The following is a 20352-nucleotide window of genomic DNA, read 5'->3' as shown; positions in this document are numbered from 1 at the left end:
CCATCAGCTAATGCTTGTTCTTCACTGCTCCCTTCAAGCACAGCCTTTAGAGAAACAACATTACCAGAACAAAATAGTTACACCATAACCCATGGCCTATTTACCTTTTTTTTTAAGCCTACTTGCCAGAGGAGGGCTGGTGTTAATTACAAAAAAATTCTTGCATTTCTTTTTGTTGTGCTACTCCACTCTGTAGCACCTGAACAGAAGCCTTAACACGGGAGTACAGAAATGCAACAACCAGTTATTTCTTTTAAATCTCTGCTACTTGTTCAAACAATTAGACAACTAGTGGACAAAATTTTCTTTTTTCTTTTTTTTTTTTATTAAAGTTTCTCCACCTACAGGACTACCTTAAGGCATTATCTCATCATTTCTCAGGTCGAAGTGCTGTGCACTGGTATGAATACTGAAGCTAATTCTTTAGTTGTCTTGCTTGGTATGTAGCTTGGGTGTAACCGTACATGGAAGTTTATTCAGAAGAAACTGCTTCAAGAATACCCTTGTTAATAGCCTAAAAGAACTAAATTTTTTAGGACTACAAACTTTTTAATCTTACCCCCTTAGCATGCTTTTCTCTGATTTTTCTTCTATTAACTCTGAAGAATCTGGAACAATGTTTAATAATTTGCATACTGTGAGCAACCTGATTTCTGAGGACATCTGCTCATTAACCATGTAAAATTTCAATGTTTCAGTCCATTTGCTTGCTGTTTTCATACTGAGATGTACGAAGTTTTATACATGCAGCATCCAAATTTCCCCAACAATGCATGTTATACAGAAAACACTTATCAGCTACTGGCAGCACTGCAAGCCTTTTTGTTGCCTACTAAGCCTTCTAGAAAGCGCTCGATCAGCAAGTTAGGCATCGTACTGAAATAAGCAGACTAGTTTAACATACAGCCTGTGTCAGACACCAACAACTTTCCAAACCAAGTATTAAGCCATGGTTCCCCAAAAAGCGGGGAAGGTACAGCTTATTTCTTTAAACTCGAAGCAGTTGATTTACTGCAGATGTATGCTTCTTTGCGACTGCCAAACTCCTCCTGTCACATGCTTTCTCAAACATCTAGACAGTTCCTATTTGAGGAAAGACATGTTTTTAAAGTTTTCCTTTACAAACTTTCCTCCTGCCAATACATTCTGAAGTGCAATGCCCCTCCTCCCATGTATTTTGTGATTATTAATTTTTCTCTGGAAAAATTCAACCACGAACACAAATCACAATGTAATGTTTGTTCTTAAAAATAAATGCAACAAGGTCTTCAGACAGCAGATGTATTTTGCTTCCTACAATCAATTCTCTACTGGAAAGTACACGATCTGAACTTAACAACAACAACAGAATTCAGGTTAAAAGAATAATGAAGTCATGCTTTCTACATCTCTCATAGTCAGTATTTTACCATGACCCCAAACTACCACTTCCTTCCCTTGCAGAAACAGGCTGACAGCACTGGATGGATGTACCAAGCTACTTTTGTATGGTGATTTTTTTTTTATGTAGCAGAGAAAGAAAGCCCCTAAAGGAAACTGGTTAAAAAAAATAATAATTAAAATAAAGGACTTAGATTGGGAAATAAACCCATATTTAAATTTGCTATATCCCACTGAATCCTTTTTTTCTAGTCACTTATTCTTATTCTTCCCTTTTAAAAGCAGTCCCACCAAAACTGAGGTCTATTGCAGTTTTTCCTGTTCTTCTCTAAGCTGATTACCTGGCTGCCAAAACCTCACTCACCTATCTAAACTGGGATCTGGAAACTGAAATACCCAGCCCAGTAATCTCCTCTGACCCTACCCCTTCTATTATAGTAAACACTTTCACTTCCTTATGGAAGCTTTGTTTTTCATTTTTCTCTACTTTAATTTTTATGTCAACTGAAATTCCCTACAAAACCCCCAAGCACTTGAAGATAACATATTCCCGTTAGCATGGTATCTTTCACCAGCTGCCAATCTTCCAACATTTCACTGCATTTACCTTATATTGCAAATACAGCATGCATATTACAGATTCAAGAAAGTCAGATTATACTGGATGCATCCATATTAATCACAGGTTTAGAGAAAAAAACAGGCTCTGGAAGGATTCACTTTGAAGTGAGGAACAAAAGCAAACAACCAACTGAAAGAAAAGACTGAACAACATGTGACAAAGATTTAGATAGTCAGCATCCAATTCTGACTGGCGCAAAATTCTAATTAATGACTTTTAAGAAAATGCTTGAGTGAAATCCTCTTAGCCCAGAAGGAATTGCTATTCAAGGAGAACTTTTGAACACAGAGTAAGAAATAAACATTTTAGTTACATTTTAAGTTTTCAATTCATTACCATAGATTATCCCATTTCTTCCTCAAATTCTCTTCTACGTTGTTGCTGCTACGCAAGTACTCACATACACTGCCTAACATATTAAGTAAAAATTTCCTGCTCACTGACAAAGGCTGGGTTTTTTGTTCTGCCCTTTAAATGTAACTCTGTTCCACTAGAGGGTAGCATTGTGCTAAAAGCTAAAAAGGTTCAGTTCATTCTACCTTTAACTACCCAACTCCAAATCCTGAAGGCTTCTTCAACAGCATTCCTTTGCAATGTCAACAGTCACAACTTTGCATTTTGAGTGAAATGAATCAGGAGATACTTGACAGTCTCATTAATATTTTTTTTTCTCCTTTAATACAAAATTCTTACTTATATATCAAATCATTCCACATCTTCACCTAATCAAGGCCAACAACTTCAGGAAGATATTGTCACACCAGCATTTTATACAAAGGATACTGGATACTAATATATTTTTAAAAAAGCAATCCTCCCCCACACCCAAACTCCTTTGTCACTTTGATCCTGACAATCAAAAATTCTTTGCTCTTATGACAAACAAAAAAAATAGTTTTGCTAGGAATTATCATCAAATCAACCTCTGCTGGGTTTAACAGAGTGACCAAAGAAGGCATATGATCTAATTTCATAACGGGAAAAAAATGCTGGACAGACATGGTTCCAATGTTACGTATGTTGGGACTAATTTGCTTTTACAATTGCAAACAAAGCTAAGGTGTAAAATCAAGTAAGATGTTCTGCATGTCAAAAACCAAAATTACTGCCCTGGATAGATATAGATTTGTAACAGAGCAAAGGGGTTATTCTGCCCCACACACACACTCTTGGCTGCCCAAGACACTATGGATTTTTAATATTATTTTGATTGCTCAATAATCTGTTCCAGATAGTTTTTATCTGAGAAAATGTTTATACAGCACACACAAGACTGTTCAGACCTACCAAGAGACCTCAGAAGGAACATTACACAAAATTTACGGCCTAAATGCGGCAAAATCTTGAATACATTTGTAAGACTGACAAATGAAGCAAGACAGGCATTACTTTTTTCAGTATTTCACATAGGAAAGCACAGAGGCTGAACTCTACTCACTACTGGACAGAGAAAGACCACAACTTTGACGTTTTTCCCAATGAAAAGCAACAGCATTTGCCAACAGCACTCAAGAAGTAATTTAAAACCTAGTTTAGATACCTGAAGCTGGAGACATATGATCTGGGAACAAATATAACACGTGTACAGCATGAGAACATAACATGTGTACCTCAGAGAACGTATGCACAGCATGCAACTGGTTCCCTTCCTTTCATAAAGCTGACTGGCTTCCTGCTCAGGATGGACAAGATTTTAATGAGGAGAAGGTAATGGTTGTCAAGTAGAGCATGTAAGTCATCCCTTAAAAAAGCAAGCTAAAAGAGTTTCAATAGATGTACTTTGCAAAGCAACAGTATGAAGGGCATACCCACACAATGCAACAGATTTCTTAAGTATTAATTCTCTTCAAGAGCTATGCCGCCAGATGCAGCATTTCTTGCATGTCACCAGGAATCTGTCTTTGAGAAGGAAAATCTGAAGTCATTAGTAAGACTCCTCAGAACTTCACCAGGGCAAGAGACCTATGCAGCATGAGACGAAGAACACAGGAGAACCTGGCAGGGTTTTTTGTTTGTTTCTGCTTATAAAGAACATATAACCGTACGTATGCCATACAGAGGTACTAGAACACGTTCCTATCTCAAACAACAAACTTCTAAACTTTTAGCAATACTCTGGATCTATCACATCCTTTAACTTTTAGAAATTAAGTGGACAAAATTCAAGGCTCCTGCCTTTCACAACTACCTTTCAGAAATCCCAACTTCAGCATGCAAATGAAAAATAAAACATAGCTGACCCATCTTTTACGGTATAAAAGTCTTCAATCTGTATAGTGCATTTCATTTTTATATTCTGAAGGTCGTAAGTAACACTCCTTTTAATATGTACCTGATAATTTTCAGTGTAAGATGTTCTTTCAGTGGGTTTGTTTTTTAATAAATTTGCTTGACATTAACCATCTCATCTGTAGTCTACATGTCAACCTCTGACCTTAAAGCAATAAATTCTGCCCAATTTTTCAGTTCCTTCTGGGACTGAAGCTAGGAAAATATATGCCATTTGATACCATTAAAAGAATATTAAGCCAAACATTTCTTACTTTAGTATCCCCATCTCTCAACGCAGTCACTACTGCCAAATTTGAGAGGTTAACTTATAGAAACAGCAATTTTTGTTGTTCGTGTGAAAAATTCACCAGAAGTTCAGCAAAGCCAGCAAAGTCTGATTTTAAACATCTTAAATGTTTTCCAAATCAGACTACAAACACAAGCATCAAGGAGATGTACTACACTGAGCATACTCCATCATTCTTGCAGCTCCAAGTGCGGAACAGAAAATCCATACACCGTGTCCTATAGCTACTCGAAGTAACTAAAAATGCTCCATCCCCTCACGCATCCTGTGAGTAACAGGACTGAACATGCAGCATCTTCCTACAGCAGTGTGTAAGAGGAAGCAGCCAGACTAGCACATCTTCAAAAAGAACTAATAGGACTGAAGTTGCTGACAGAGATGATGTAGACTTGCATTTGGGAAGAAATGGGGGAGAAAAGGAAGAAGTCATGGCTGCATCAGCCCAGAAGGGCAAAAAGGCTTTTGTTTCCTGAACTGCACCCTTCCTCCCTCTCCATAGGCTAGAGCCTATGGGAGCCCCCAAGTTTTGTCATCTCCCTGACACTGACAAGTTTCACAAAGTGCCTGGTACTCGTCTAGAGCTGGCCTACGGAGGGAGATCACGCAGTACTGCTGACCGACCCTCCAAGTTTCACCTTGATCCTAACACACGAGTGCCAGCAGGCTGCCCAAGGAAGTTTTTCCATTTATGCTTTCATATCCCACATTGCGGAACCTACACACAGAAAGGTTTAAGTCATCTAGTGCATTAGTAATAACAGACAATTAGTAAGTGCCCCAAAACTCGCTCAACTCTATACAGAAACCACGTGGCAGAGAGAGCAGGATGGCTCCCCACAGCAACAATCACCTATTTGCCTCTACCTTTTCCCCTCTGCAATTACCCAGTTCTTTGATCACGCCTTCCAACTGTTACACCACAAGAGCCTTACACAGCTGATTGCCTACATACTGAGCTCTGCTTCAGCTTCAGAAGACCACATCCCGTGCAGTCAGGGAGGACTGTCCCAGACACAAACTTGTACCTGGCCAGGTAATTAAGCAGATTACCTTGAGGCATGTGTGCAAGGCATGATGCAGTTGTACTACTTGGCCTCATTCTGCTTTCTCCTAACTAGAGTTTGCGAATGTTATAAGTCATTCATTTCTATTTGATTACACAAATGGTTTTAATAATGCTGTACTAGAATTAGCCAAAGAACAAAATAACCATTACAATAATATACGTTCCCCTTAAACACCACAAAAAACGCACCGAATACTGACAGAAAGTCACTCAATGTTTCACTCCCCCAGATCCAACTTTGAGAGGGAGGCTGTAATATCTAAATGCAACAATTCAGGCTGTTTTTATTCCTCCCAGAAACGTCCTTGAAAACTACCAAATTACTTGTACTTCAAGATCTTAATAAAAAAAAAAAAATCAGAAGCAGTTCTGATACCAATCACGCTGCCCAGCAGATGGCATCACATCACACCAGTGACATTTACGCGGCAGGTCCAAGAACAATTTTGCCACCATTAAAGCAAAAATAAATGCGAAGTGCAACATTTTTTAAAAATAGATCCCAGAAACAGCAGTGGTTTCACTACTACAGCAGTAGCTGAAACCGATCAAAAGAGGGAAGTTATTTTCTTACAACCCCAGGCAGATGACATAACAGCTATCTCATAAACCTTGACCGTGAAACTTTTTCTTTTAAATATCACCTTTCCCAAACGGAAAAACAAAGAACAGCAAAATCAATATAAATTTACTGAACACTGTCCAAAAAAAAAAAAAGTGATAAATTACTCACATCGTAATGTACATTTGCCCAACTACCAATTCACCAGAAAAGGTGATAAGACACAAATACTTCTGTAAGATGAGCTTTAACTATTATTCATTCTGTCTTGGAGCAGACGAAAACAGGTTCTGCACACACACCCATAACCTTGATCAGTTCCCAACAATACTAGTCATATATTTTCTCTGCACAACAAGAGCAACCACATCCTTTCTAAACATTTCTCATACAATCCTGATATTCTTTCATCTCTTCAAATACACCTGTGGGACATCATGAAAAAAAAAAAAACAGGAATTGCTCTAGGAGCTGCTGGAGACCTTTAACTTCCAATGTAGACATCATTTTACTGAGAATCACTGTATAGTCTACGCTCCAAAACAACTACTTTAATGACAAGCAAGGAGGAATACTTTTGCACCCTCCCTAACCAGAGAATGACAAACTTATCAATACTGTGGAGGAAAGGCAGACAAAACACTGCATATCCCTGTGCCAAAATACAGAAAGCAAGCATGGATTAAAAGGAGGATTTTAACAGGCTTGTAGGAGTCCTGGGCAACCCTCCCAGGTAAGAGGAGAACGCAGCTGCAGGAGACCAATTCTAAAAACATTTTTTTTTTTTTAACTAGCCTACCCTGTTTCTGTCTAAGGAATTATTTATATTGTTTAGCAAAAACCACTTTGAAACCTCCTACAATAATATTTCCTATGCCTTCTGTTTTATTATTTTTACAAGTTACTGCAAATACCACAAAAGACAAACCATTTTCTCCCAGATACATTAGAAAATAAAAACAAAACACCTTAAACGACAAAAAAAAGTGTATTAAATACCATCCTAAATAGTGAGTTGTGTGCTTCCTACCCTGATCAGGCTTTTCGCCAATTGTTCCTTGAATTCACTGAGAAAACTAGTTTATAGCTTTAAGCCCTGGCCTCTTAAAGCACACAGATGTCGTCACTGAGAGTCCCACGGACTTCTGTATTTTTAACAAAAAATGTTAAATGTCTTCTCAGATGAAAATATTACAATTAACATATCTAAATATTTAAAACGCAGCAAAATTCTTAACATGTCATGAGAACTGATTCACAGTCAAAGGCGTGCTAGACATACCTAACAGACCTTTGAAGTAGAACCAAGAACAGCCTACCCTGCAATGACATATGATTGAGCAAATTTGGGTTTCTAACTGAATATCTGATTTAAAAAAAATGACAAAAATAATTTGATTTTCGATTTGATAATTTGATACAAACTTTGGTAACGTTTTATACGAATCTTATCCTTCAATTAATATAATTTAATTTGACCTTCAAAACCATCACAACGTGAAAGCCTGCTAAAATACTGTAAACACATTAAAATTAAACAAATTTCAACACATTTATTAGGGCACAGAAAGTTTTTAATGTGGCAGCAAAGGAACTGGCACCAGACACAATCTTATTTAACAACGCTGTTAATCTGGAAAATGGCACACAGCATGTGAATTCTATTAACAGAAAAATACTTAAACTGAGGAAAGCTGTAAACAGTGCCAGGGCTAGAAAATAACAGCAACAGCACTGGGCTGTTACTACTTATCCTGTATCTAGTAAAATCAATAGCAAAGTTTCTTATTTAAGAGACAGAAACAAGTTCCTGAGTTTCTTTCAGGCTAAAAAACAGAAATATGTAAACACCAACTGAAAGGGAACTGGGATGGGAGGAAGAGTATCACACAAGAGTTAGTTTTATCAGTGTTAAAACCGTGAATAAACACTGAGCAAGTTCTGAAGAGAAGTTAAACAGAAGAACTGGTACTTCTCTGTTGGGCCCTGCAAGAATTAGATGCAGTCTTCTCAGAAAACACCCTGCATATTTTGATTAAGAGTGTTATTTAAGAAGAGTAACAACGAAATAAATAAACCACAACAGGTAGAACAGGACATGTCCAATCAGGCACTGGAGGGCACCAATTAGCATGGCTCAGCTGAGCAGATGAGTAGAAATACTTTATGGCTTGACAGCCTCAACTCCTTTTTCTATGAGCCACTGTTATAGACAGGTAAGAGAAAAATATCAATATTCAGAACACCTGGAAGAGTCAAAGTTCATCAGCTTTCCCTGCAAAATTTTGCAAAAGGCTTAGCAGAAATTAAATACTTAATCAAGGTACACCCTGAGCGTAGCTGTTGTGTCCAAATGATATACTCAGCTTGATTTATTTTTTTATCTATCAGACTCACTCCCAGCCCTCTTATACTTAAAACATTTACAAAATAAGAAAAGCATGGCAACCTTTTCTCCCATCCAGCATAGAGAAGAGGTAAGATTTAGCACAAGCAGCAGTGCAGCAAGCACGTAGCACTGTCTGGGCAACCACAGGGCTAGAAGGAGAAGACAGAGGTTTTCAAAAACTCTCCCAGTAAATGCCTTGTGAGAACACGACCCATGATAGCCAAGACTTACAGGAGAAATTTGCACAAAGTGGTTTGGAAATGCGCAGGCTTTTCATGTCAGGAAAACAAAACCTGAAAGCAGCTGGAAGAGGGATGGAAAGAAGAACAAGTGGTTCTCCTCCTCACTGAAGTGTATCGGCAACATCCAATACATGGCAGGCAGCTGTAGCTAGATTCCTCCCTGTTAACCCACCAGGTTTATAGCGACAAACACAGTAACACTTTCTAATTTACAGCCTACTTTCAACATCACCATGGCGCAGAAGAAATTTACCTTTCCTTAACACCACAAGAGGTCTCAGAGCTTATAAAAATAATCCATTTTTTCCAAACACAAAAGAGAATGCTAACATGAACGTGTTTTTAAAATGGCAATAGGAGGTTAAAATCCTACAGCGTATTCGTTTCAGTAGTGGCAGTGTTTTACTCTGGGCTCTTCCTCAGGCATTTTTCTTACTATGAACATAAACCAACTGCCTTGCCAACCACTGCTACTCCAACTCTCTGTCACAGGGAACAGCTTCTCAGGCAGATAACACGCCTGCAGAAGCTACAGTTGATCGTGATGAAAAAGCTGAAAAGTGCTGTGGGAAATGTAGTCTCCCAAAGCAAAAAAAGGTTTCACACCTCCTTCAGTCAAGCTTTGAATCTGCTCCATTACTTTCTCCCCTTCTTTCCACTTCTTTGCTGATTGTTCATACGTTCCCTGGATTGACAACCCAGACATACCAAGTGCCTACCTTGCTCTTTCTTCCTCTCAGCAGCCAAAGCTCCTTTTGCTTTATTACATGATTTTTTTTCCTTCTCCTGTTATATCACATACACATAAAGAACCAAAGGTTATCAGAGTATCATCTTCTAAACACTTCCCTTACAGACCCATCCATTTTTTTTATACATACAACCAACTTATTTTTCAGAATAATTTACTAACAACCCTAACAGGGTTGTGTCAGAATATGTGGAATCAGACCATTTTCCTAAATAGCTACCTATTACTAAACACTCTAAAAGCCATTACTGATCTACAAATCACAGTTCATGAATCTTCAGTAATTATTGCTTTTACTGTAATAAGCTCTTTTTTTTAAAAAAAAGAAAAAACATTTTTTATTTTTAATACTTACATTCAAACCCATCCTTAAATGTGATTCTCAGGAAAAACACCACACAATTGGATTTTTAATCTAACACACTAAAAAAAAATAATCACTTGGCACATATGAAAAAAATTCCCATGTCTGCCAAACCAGATACAAAGGGATCAATTTACTGCAGAAGGTACAAAATAAGCTCATCAACTTCACTATGATTGTGCCATAAAAGTCCCAATCATATTAAGAAATTTAAGGATAGGAAAGGAGAGTTCATTACTATTCCTAGAACAGAAAATAACCACCCACCATTTCAAAGAAAAAAAAAAATCAATCTGTCTAGAAACTGAAGATACACTTAGATCAGTATTTAAGGAACCTATTTTCAGCTGAGGTAGGAAGGGACAACAGCTGTGAAGGAGGACCCTTAAAACAATTACTGTGGTTTCAATATAGCTGTTCTGTTTAGAAATATATGGTATATATAGAAACACTAAAAGATACACTAAAATCAAGACAAAAACAAAAAACAAAAAATAACAAAACCCCACAAATCTATTATTCTGTCCTGCCATAAGCCAATCTCTCAAATCCCCATGATAAATTTCAATGAAGAAACTTCCTAAGCTCTCTCTTCAACCTACACCACAAGAGTCAGACAGGTACCACAGTTTCACCACCTTCCTTCAGAAAAAAAAAAATAAAAAAAACTTTCTGCAGCCTTGTGTCCTTCCTCTGAATAGGAGAGAATCAGTCACTCAGCCTTGCTATAGAACATAACATTCAGGATTCAACGACATCAAAAACATATACAAAATTGCATTCCCACAAAGCATCAATAACCAGATGAAAGAAGTCTGAAATTTACAGTTGCAAAGCAATACTTACTAAGGGAACCTAGTGTAATGACTGTACAACAATTATAATAAACCACCAAACTTAATTCCCACAGAGATCTAAAAATGTGGAAACTAAGTTTTAACAAAAAAGACAATTTTTGAAGATCAGGCAATTTTTTAAAAATTAGAATAGGCAGTAATTTATAGACGTTTCACATTATTTGCTGATCTGAATACAAGAATAAAACACATACTTAGCGATACAGCATTTTACCAGAGCAGACAGATATGCTGCATCATAATTTGAAGAAAAAAGGAGAGGTAGTATCAAAACCGACTAGGTTTCACTACGTGTTACTGCAGGCTCATGTGCCACACTGCAGTTACAAAATGCATAAAATAGTATGTTAATGATTAGGAAAAATCAGCTGTACAAACAAGTCTGACAGATCTTCATTGAGAGAGTTTTATAAATGATCTATTAGGAAAAAAAAAAGAACTGAACACTATAATATAAATATAGTACTGAAGAAAAACCTAGATATAAAGCTGGGGAAGGCAGAAAGACGAGAGATTTTCACTGTGTTACCTCACTGCTTCTTCTGCACCTCAGAAACAGATATAGTTCAGTAACGACACAAACACACAGCTTTCTTTACACTTTCTAACTAACTTAAAGTTCTGTTCTCCATTTCCTACCAGACTCTGCTTGACCACTAAACTGCTGAGCTATCTTGAGTTCTCAGGTGCTTGTGAGAAAATCACTCACCCTCACGTGCACTTCTTCAAACACAAATATTTTTAAGACTGCCTCACTACACAATGCGTTGGATTCTTAAGTCTGGCTTACGAATGGATGTCAGAAACACGCAGCTAGTTTTACCAGGAAGACAGCACAGCCTCCTAGCCTGCAGACACCCAGGACAGAGGTTGGGTATGAGCTTGAAACTCTATCCGTTTACCTTAGCAGTTCTCAAGGTGGTGTCACCGGGGCGCAAGGATGAAGAGAGACCTTCAGCCCATCCAGTCAGAGCCATCTGCAGTATGGCGTGTCTGCGCTCCTAGGACAACTTTAAGCCAACTGTTATTTTAACAAGTTTTCTGAGCTCTCCGTAGATGGTTACACCACAGCAGCTCCTACAGGAAACAGTAAGCATTAGCTGCTTTCCTTCCAGGGTCTTCTGCATGCACTAGAGCTGGCACCTACCTTACTCCTCTGATATACCTCTCGGCTGACCAAGTCAGCACTTCATACCTTCCTACAGTTTACAGACCCTACATTAACTTTGTATGACACTGTCATACGTATATTATACATACATATATTATACATACATGCATTTTATGTGGACCTTAATGTCCACATAAAATGTATTTTACAGGCAGAGGCTTGAAACATTTTTGTTTGTTTGCAAGCATCTTTCAGTACCCACAAATACCAACTTAGAGTCAACGGTCCAGCCAATAGAGTCAATTTTCCTTGGGTACAACTGGAAGACACTTTAGGATCGGTACAGGAGGAAAACAAAAGGATTCACAATCCTATTAATGCACATGCACATTCTTTAGCCTTCTTGTGCCCTAAGGTCTGCTTTGTTTTGATAATAGTTTATTGGATCATTCAAAATACTTCCTCTGTAGTTTCTCACTTATGAGACATTCCTCAGGTTCCCAGCAGCTTCGCTAGAGTTCCTGGATCAACAGGAAGAAACTACAGTATGGACCTTTACAACTGCTATACACTGTCAAGACCTCCAAATGCTCAGCACCATGAAAAAGCATGCAGGCAGCACCTTCTTCCATATTAGTGATGTTTAATGCAATGACACATCCAGTTAAGAAAGTACCTGCTTCTTCAAAAGTAATGATTTATGAATTAAAGAGAAGGAAAGATATGTTTTGAAGAAGCTCGACACAAAACAGTGCAAGGACTATGAACAGTATTCATCATTTGCTGACCTGAAATATTAGCGCTGAAACAATACATCATGGCATTCCTCAAAGCCAGAGTCAGGAGTCTTCGACCAATTAACAGCCTGGAGTACTTTATTCTTGACTAGACAACTGTACTCTGGCACGTAATTCTCAACAACACACTTCTTCAGCTCTGTGGTCACCCTCCTTGCATTCTTAATGCTTTCAGGAACAAAATATTAACTGAGCTAGTTACAGTAACTAGCTCCAACACTTCAAGGCTGAATAGTACCACAATAGACTACAAACTCCACCCCCTCCAAAAAAAATATAAAAAAATATACATATGAGTGGAGGATTTTAAATGTGACATCATCAGTTAAACCTGAAAATTTGCTTCCTGCAGATCCTCTGCTTCTAAATAAACGTCAGGCAGCAGTTTGGGATGCAAACCACTGCAAGTCTGACCAGTAAGAGTCAATTAATCTAAAGACATCCTTCACTTACAAAGCCACTCTTCTACAGCAAAATCTCAGGCTATTTTCTCAGCCCCCCATGAGAATCTTCCAGAATAGGACAAACTTGCTGTTCTCTCAGATCCTCCCCTGGCAATTTGCAGGCCTTATGCCAAAACAACTGGAGAGAAGATCACAGCATCCCTTCTTTCTGCAGCCAACAGGGCAAATTAACTTTTCATCTTTACATGTAAATAGACAATAACCAAGGCAGAAAAGTGTTAGAAAATGTTATTTGACATAATTGTGTACCGAGACACTCTGCATAGTTTTCACTCTGTCTTCTTAAATTTGTAAGGTATCTTATTAATGTAAGTAACAAATGCAAGTCTATACAAAACAACAAATAATCCTGGTCGTTGTTTACAGCAGGAGTAACACACTCTTCCACCTGTATAGTCAGAGATCAAACCATGCCTGCTGGCATTCTCATCTTATGGGGGACAGGTATGAAATTAATTTCATGTGAGCAATCTTATGCACATCTAGGTTGGAAAAACAAGAACGTTATGTGCACAACATCAGAAGCAGTGCAGTCTCTACAGTTTACTTTTGCCAAGTTCAGTCGTCTTTCTTCGAGGGCATCCTGAATGTTCCTTCTCCATCTTACTTCATTTCCACAGCCAGGTTTAGGGAGAAAGACGACTCTGGACATATGAAAAAAATAATACTAACAATAATTCAGGTGCTAACGGACTCACATTTAGTTTTGGAATGTATGGTGACGAAGTCCAAAGAAACTGCAAATCGCAGTGGTAAAGCCATGCTTGTGTAGTCGTGACCTACGTTCCACCATCGTTACTCCTGGCAAAGCTGTTCTCATCAACCTGATTTCACCAGTGAACTACAGGCTGCCTCTCACTACGTACATTTTCCACTTGCAGTGACAATCCACAATTCAGCTTGCAATTTTGCATACACATAACAACTGTGCACTTAACACCATTTGTGTTAAGCACATCACCTCATTACCACCCATTTGAAAAGCACATGCAAATAGTTTCAATAATGGAAGCATTTGCTTTGTTGAAGTGAAAGCGAAGTGATAGGACCCTAAGCACAGACAAGCCCTTGTGTCTAAACCCCAGATTTCTTCAGAGCCAATTTCATTCTAACTATCGTAAAAAAAGAGTCCAACCAAGAAAGTTATTTATTCAGACTTCGGCAATTTCAAATTAAATGAACATTAATTTCTAAGCATGCAGCTAATACACAAAAAAAACGAGTTTTTTTTAAGTTACAAAAAAATACACTGCCATAGATTTGAACACTATTCCTTGTCAGAATTATTTGTATGGAAGCAAAGACAAGCTGACAATCACAGAAGTCATTATACGATTATAACCTAATAAATTCCTGACCTTGAAAATCTTGCACGATCTATTGCTGCTGGGGCAGGACACTTCAGGTAGGTATCCAGAGAATATCACAACTTCAACAGCTCACAGCACTGCTATCCAAACAGCCACATGCAAGACACCTCCAAATAACCCTACTGCCATTCCAGGCATGTACCTGGATATTTGCTTCCAGGAGCTGATGTTGGGTTCCTGCTATATTATTAAGCATCTGAAGAACAACTCAGTTGGTATGTGGAAGTGCAGAACTTTAGAAACTGGTTTAAAATTACAATTCTGATATGAATACTGATATTCTCAAAGAACTTCGTCCCATCTGTCCAATTAATCCATGCTAATTTCCAGACCGTTTGTACATAAAGACTTCACCTTGCCCTTTCAATTTTCGATGGTAAATACAATCAAGAGAGCTGGCCAACAGCAACACCCCTCAGACAAGAACACTGGCTGCTTTAGTATCAATAAGTTAACACAAGTGAGTCCATATATACCACCCACACTTGCAATCCACTGTTAATGAAAAGTTTTTAAACAACGGCCCTCCTCAACAAATACTGTAAGAATGGTTTGGTGTTACCTGGCAAGGAAACACTTTCTTTTTTTTACTCCTGAAGCTGTCTCGTCTCATCTGAAAACAACAAAACACGTTCATGTCTACAACAGCCAGAGAACCCACTGTCTAGAAACATTTTGGAAATAGTTATTTTCTTAAACAGACCAGAGTTAGTTGTGTTACCAAGAAATACTAGAGCTCTGTTTTTCAAAGAGGCTCACAGAGGCAGGCATTAAACTTCTGTTGCATTCAACTCCGACAGGGGCCTACGGCATCCACAGACCTTTGTGAAAATCATCCTCTTTAGGAACAAAAGTAGGAGAGAGACAGCACAGCAAAGGGAAAAAAAGAACAATGACAAAGAAATAAGAAGGTGACAGATAAAAGTTCAAAGCCAAAAGGAAGGAAAACAAAGAAGAGAATTCATCCTACCAGAGACAGCACCTCTTGTCAGTCAAGACAAGAAACATTGCCTCCCAAAAAGAATCTGGCACCAGGACATGGCAGAAGTGATGGGGGAAGACCAAATCTGACCTGAGATAAGAAAGAAAATGGAGTTATGATCCAGATTTATATTTTTGAAACTTCACCTGTTACTTCATCCATATCTTGCAGGATGTTTTAAAAAAAATCTATGTTTTTTTTTAAACTGATGTCTTTCTTCAGCTGCATTTTGTCAGTGATTGCACTGGGATGCCTCAAATCAAATCTGGAGCAATACTTTGATAAAAATGTGAAATTCTATGTGAATACTGAATTAAAAACAAATCAGGGGGAAACCATAGGAAGTAATAGCTGGAAACAGTGTATGCCACTGAAATGTTCCAGTGAGTCACGAGCTCGTAAGAATGGATTTGGACCTATAAATCTCACTGAAATGGAGTACAGAAACACTAATCCTCATTTTAGTAGAACCTCCTTGGTGTCTTCAGGAAAGGGAACTCTCTACCTGGATCCTGCATGTGCAAACAGAAGAAAACATCACTGGTTCCCGTGTCCAGGCTTCCTGTTTAATCATAATAAAGATTAAGAAGATTTACCCAGGTCTCCAGCTGCAAACGGGAGCAACTTTAAAAGCAAGTCTCCTAGAAGCTCCATATAAAGCAATCACGATGAAGAGAGTTAATAAATTCATGAAACTCATTGCAGGGTGACAAATGGATAGTAAAAATGAGAATTCTGGTACTTGGCCAGATCATATACTAGGACTAAAAAAAAAAAATTATTTAAATATCTTAACATTAAAAAAATAGAAGTTTCATGAAACAAATCCAACCTCCCCCTAACACCCAAACTACACTCTCAAAACAGGTAACATGTATATTTTTCTCCAAGTACTTTGGAGGCTCCAGTGAGTTCTACCCGTACTTAAAAATGAATCCCAACTGAGAACCCATGACTTCCAGTGCTAGAAACCAAGTGATCACCTGTATGCACCTTTGAAATATTATTCTGAGACCTATGGATAAAGAGAAATCACAAGTGATCGGAAAATTGTACTGAAGCTGAAGACATTTATATGATAATTCCCCACAACTTTAACTTGGGACAGACCACACTCATCAATTTTGTAAATGTCAGTAACCTAAGACAAATAAAACTTTTTAAACTGCTCTAACCTGAAGCCTTGATTTACACACTGTCAGCCAGTAAAGCTACTGAGCTTTTCTCTGTGCTCTTCACTGAATTCAAAAAAGACCTATTTCACAGTGTCAAAGTTTATTGTAATGTTGTGCAGGGATGAAGATGTGAATAACCACAAAGACCATAAAAACAAAAGATGATAGGAATAAGTTCAAACCAGATGTTCAGGTGTTGCTTCAGGGACAGGTAAAGGAACCAAATGGGACATCAGACTTGAGATATTCCACAGCCACATTTAAGTCTGAAATAGTCACAAGGCCTGATGCGTGAAGTTTAAGATAAAAACCAAAGCTTTAGCTGCTTAATCTGGATACTTGTTATCCAGACTCAAGAACCTTCACTGAAAAAAGTTCCACAATCTCTTTACATACTATATGAAAAAGCACTTATATTCAGTTTTCATCACTTTCTTGAATATATTAAGTATCTCCTTCTCATATTAGGAAATAAGAATTACAGACTCTTATACAGAAAGGAGTCAAGTCATCTGAGGTAAACACGTTGCAATTTCTATCCATGCAGTAATTCTTCCTCACACATGTCCCGAGTTGCTAACATTACTCTGAGTTCTCTGAACTCGGTATACCCAAGCCGCATAGTGCCTTACAATGCCATTTCTGTATGGGGGACTGACATTTCTGCCTCTAGTTAAGCTTGTAAATCTCTTCTCCATTACGACTTCATTTTCAGAACACAGCACTACCAAATCTGCCCATCTAGTCTAAATCTGGCAGAGGCAAGAACGCGTCCTGCATGGAGGATTTAGCCTCCTAAGTGATTCCAAGAGCAAAAAACATGGAAACTCAAACCCTTGCTGGTATTAAAATACAGGCATCTGAGTATCAATCCGTGATCCAAATCCACAGGAGATGCAGTCTTACACAATTACACGTCTTCCTAGAAAAACAGCACCTCGCTCAGTGCACCAGGGCCAACGGTGTTCAGCGAACAACCAGATACCCGTTTTATCATCACGGGGTCAGCCTGAGCCTTTATTTACCACACACTTTTAAAAATTTGCATCGACAATGGGTTTTCTGATACAGAAGTGCTTACAGGGAAAAGGCAGCAAGATTTCCATGTAGCATAAATATCAGCGAATTAACTTTCACAGCACTTCTAAGCCACTTTTTTCCCCATTGAAACTGATGGAAAACAAGACACAGATTAAAACCACAAACCTACCAAATCTACTTGCTCAATCTGGGATGCCAAAGGATCATTTTTTCGGAGCATTTGATTTTCTCAGGTCAGGCATATTTTCAAAGCTGATCACTTAGCTACTACAACTGCAGGTGTAAAAGCTCAGATCCCCCGAAGCCCAAGTCAGGCCTTCCTAAAATAAGGAACAAACATCGAGCAGCCACCTCTGTATTCTCTCTTTGGTGATTTGCCTAGCCCTCCATGTGAGCTCTGCAGCGGAGGAAGGAGGTGGGGTTGATCCAACTTTCCACAACAAAACTCTGCTGTCACCACCTCGACCACCCTTCCTTTCGGCAGCACCCCTACCTGCTCGCTCCCCGTACGGTCCCAAACGGGGCCATGCTCTGACACACGGCAGCCCCCCAGGCACCCCAATGGGGGCTGGGGTAGCACAGAGCAGATTATACACAGCTGTGTAATTGCACAATGCGGATACTCACAGAAGCCTGGATTACAACCATCCGCAGCCAAATTCTGACATATCCCAGCTCCCGGGGGGCTCAGCGGAGAGCTCTTCTTCAAAGGTGCTGCTGTGTCCAGCAGCTTCTTAAACATATTAACACTTTCTGTATTAGTCATTGCGCTTAACAAACATAAAAACGGAGTAACTGAAGCAACAACGACACAACTGTGAATAGTGACATGAAAAACTCTCTCAAATGGTATCAGCACTGTAAATAGGCAAAGTACCTGAAAAATTACTTAAATAAAATCTTTTAATTTAAGATGTATCAATTTCATTTGCCCAGTACTGCTCACAGAACTTGCGTCTCTCTCTGCACACCTCCCCAGAGCCCCTGCTAGTCACCATTAGCTCAAACAAGCATTTGTAACCAAGAGTTATTTAACCACTCTTCTCCCCACACGCACACCCAGTGATGTTAGACATATCATAGTTCTATACCCATTTTTCTGCTTAAGGTGTTGACCACCAACCTTTCAACACTGACCATTTAATTTTTTTTTTTCGCTGTCTCCCATAGAATGATCCATGACACTAATTCTTACCACAAGCCTGAGAGAAAAAGTGGTCTCTCTCTACACCTATTTTTGGAGGACCTTGTTCACATACGCTGCAGGGACATCATCATACTGGTTCACATGCAATATGCTTCATAAGCCATCATCCATAAACCTTTTTTCTTCTTAAATGAAAGTGTAGCTTCCTCAAAACCCGAAAATACTGTGGCTGTTAAATATCACTGAGGTACCCAGATCTTTTTTATTATTATTATTAAATGATGACTCAGTTCCTTGCTGAAAACAAACAATAGTTCAATAATAAAGCAAATTACTGTGATCCAATATTTTGAATCACATTTGCAGCTGTTCAGGTTTAACATTAACATATTGTGTGTCCTAGACATACTCTTACTAGATAAATTATCACGCCAGTGCACATTCAGGTATTGTACCAAGTTATAACTGGTCTCACAGATACGTTTCTTCATTATTAAATGCAATACTCCATCAACGCAGTGCCTAGAGTACTTTATATGAAAATTGTGCAGTTCCATTACCTGAATTAAGAGTTTTGCATGCAAAAGTACATTAATTTTGCATTTGGTGGCAACTGTATAACTGACACTACATGAAATATTCACAGTTATATATCAGCTGCCACACGTTATTTGGCTTGACAGAAATTTGTAGTTTCACTCTACAGCTCAAGTACGATACACATATGGTATAATTTGGAGGATCAGGTGTTACTCTAGTCTTCAAAACCTTTATTATGGATAACATTTTATGTATGTTTTTTATCCTGACCATACAGAAAATGTTATTGGCCCAGACTCCCAGTCTTTCCATGGTACAGCTAAAAGACTGGAGCTAATGCTGCCCTGACATTAACCATTCTCAAATGGTTAGCACATGTAGTTCTCGAGACTTCTAGGATGCATTTATTTACCCTCCCATTACAAATAAAGAACTGACTTAAGGTTCGTACCTTATTACCACCCACTTGTAACTTTTCTTCACTTGGAACTGAGATTACTTGCCTTGCAAAGCTCTGCTGATCCGTAAGAAGTGCTGACAAACGGGCACCAGTAAAAAATAAACAAGCAAAAACACACACAGAAAAAAAAAACACACTACAAGCCACTTGCACTGCTACTAGCTTTTTGAAGCTTAAAGAATACATCCCTAAATGCATATAAGAAACAAACTATGGAAGAGAGTCGGGGAGGAGGGGTACAGAGTGTGCAGGAGATAGAATCGAGTGTTGCCGGGAGCCCTCTGGAACTGCTGGGACAGGAGAACAGAATCCAGCCCCTTGTACGACCAGTAATGCTGCAGCAACCCAGTTTTACAAAAGATGTGCAAAAGAGGTCTTCTAATGATATTTATGGGAGTTATAATTCTGTTTTATGCTGTCCTGTGTGCTGTGCACTGTTGTACGAAACAGTCAT

General features: G+C 38.5%; 1 protein-coding gene across 1 annotated transcript in view; it reads right to left on the bottom strand.

Annotated features, from left to right (window-relative positions):
- Nucleotides 1-20352, bottom strand: part of LOC308185696 (E3 ubiquitin-protein ligase KCMF1-like) — a 52559-nt gene that overhangs the window by 28262 nt on the left and 3945 nt on the right. The window lies entirely within an intron of this gene.

This window comes from Anser brachyrhynchus (genome assembly GCF_964034855.1).
Source record: "Anser brachyrhynchus genome assembly, chromosome: Z".
NCBI classification, from domain to species: Eukaryota; Metazoa; Chordata; class Aves; order Anseriformes; family Anatidae; genus Anser; species Anser brachyrhynchus.
This window is presented reverse-complemented; position numbering and strand designations above follow the sequence as displayed.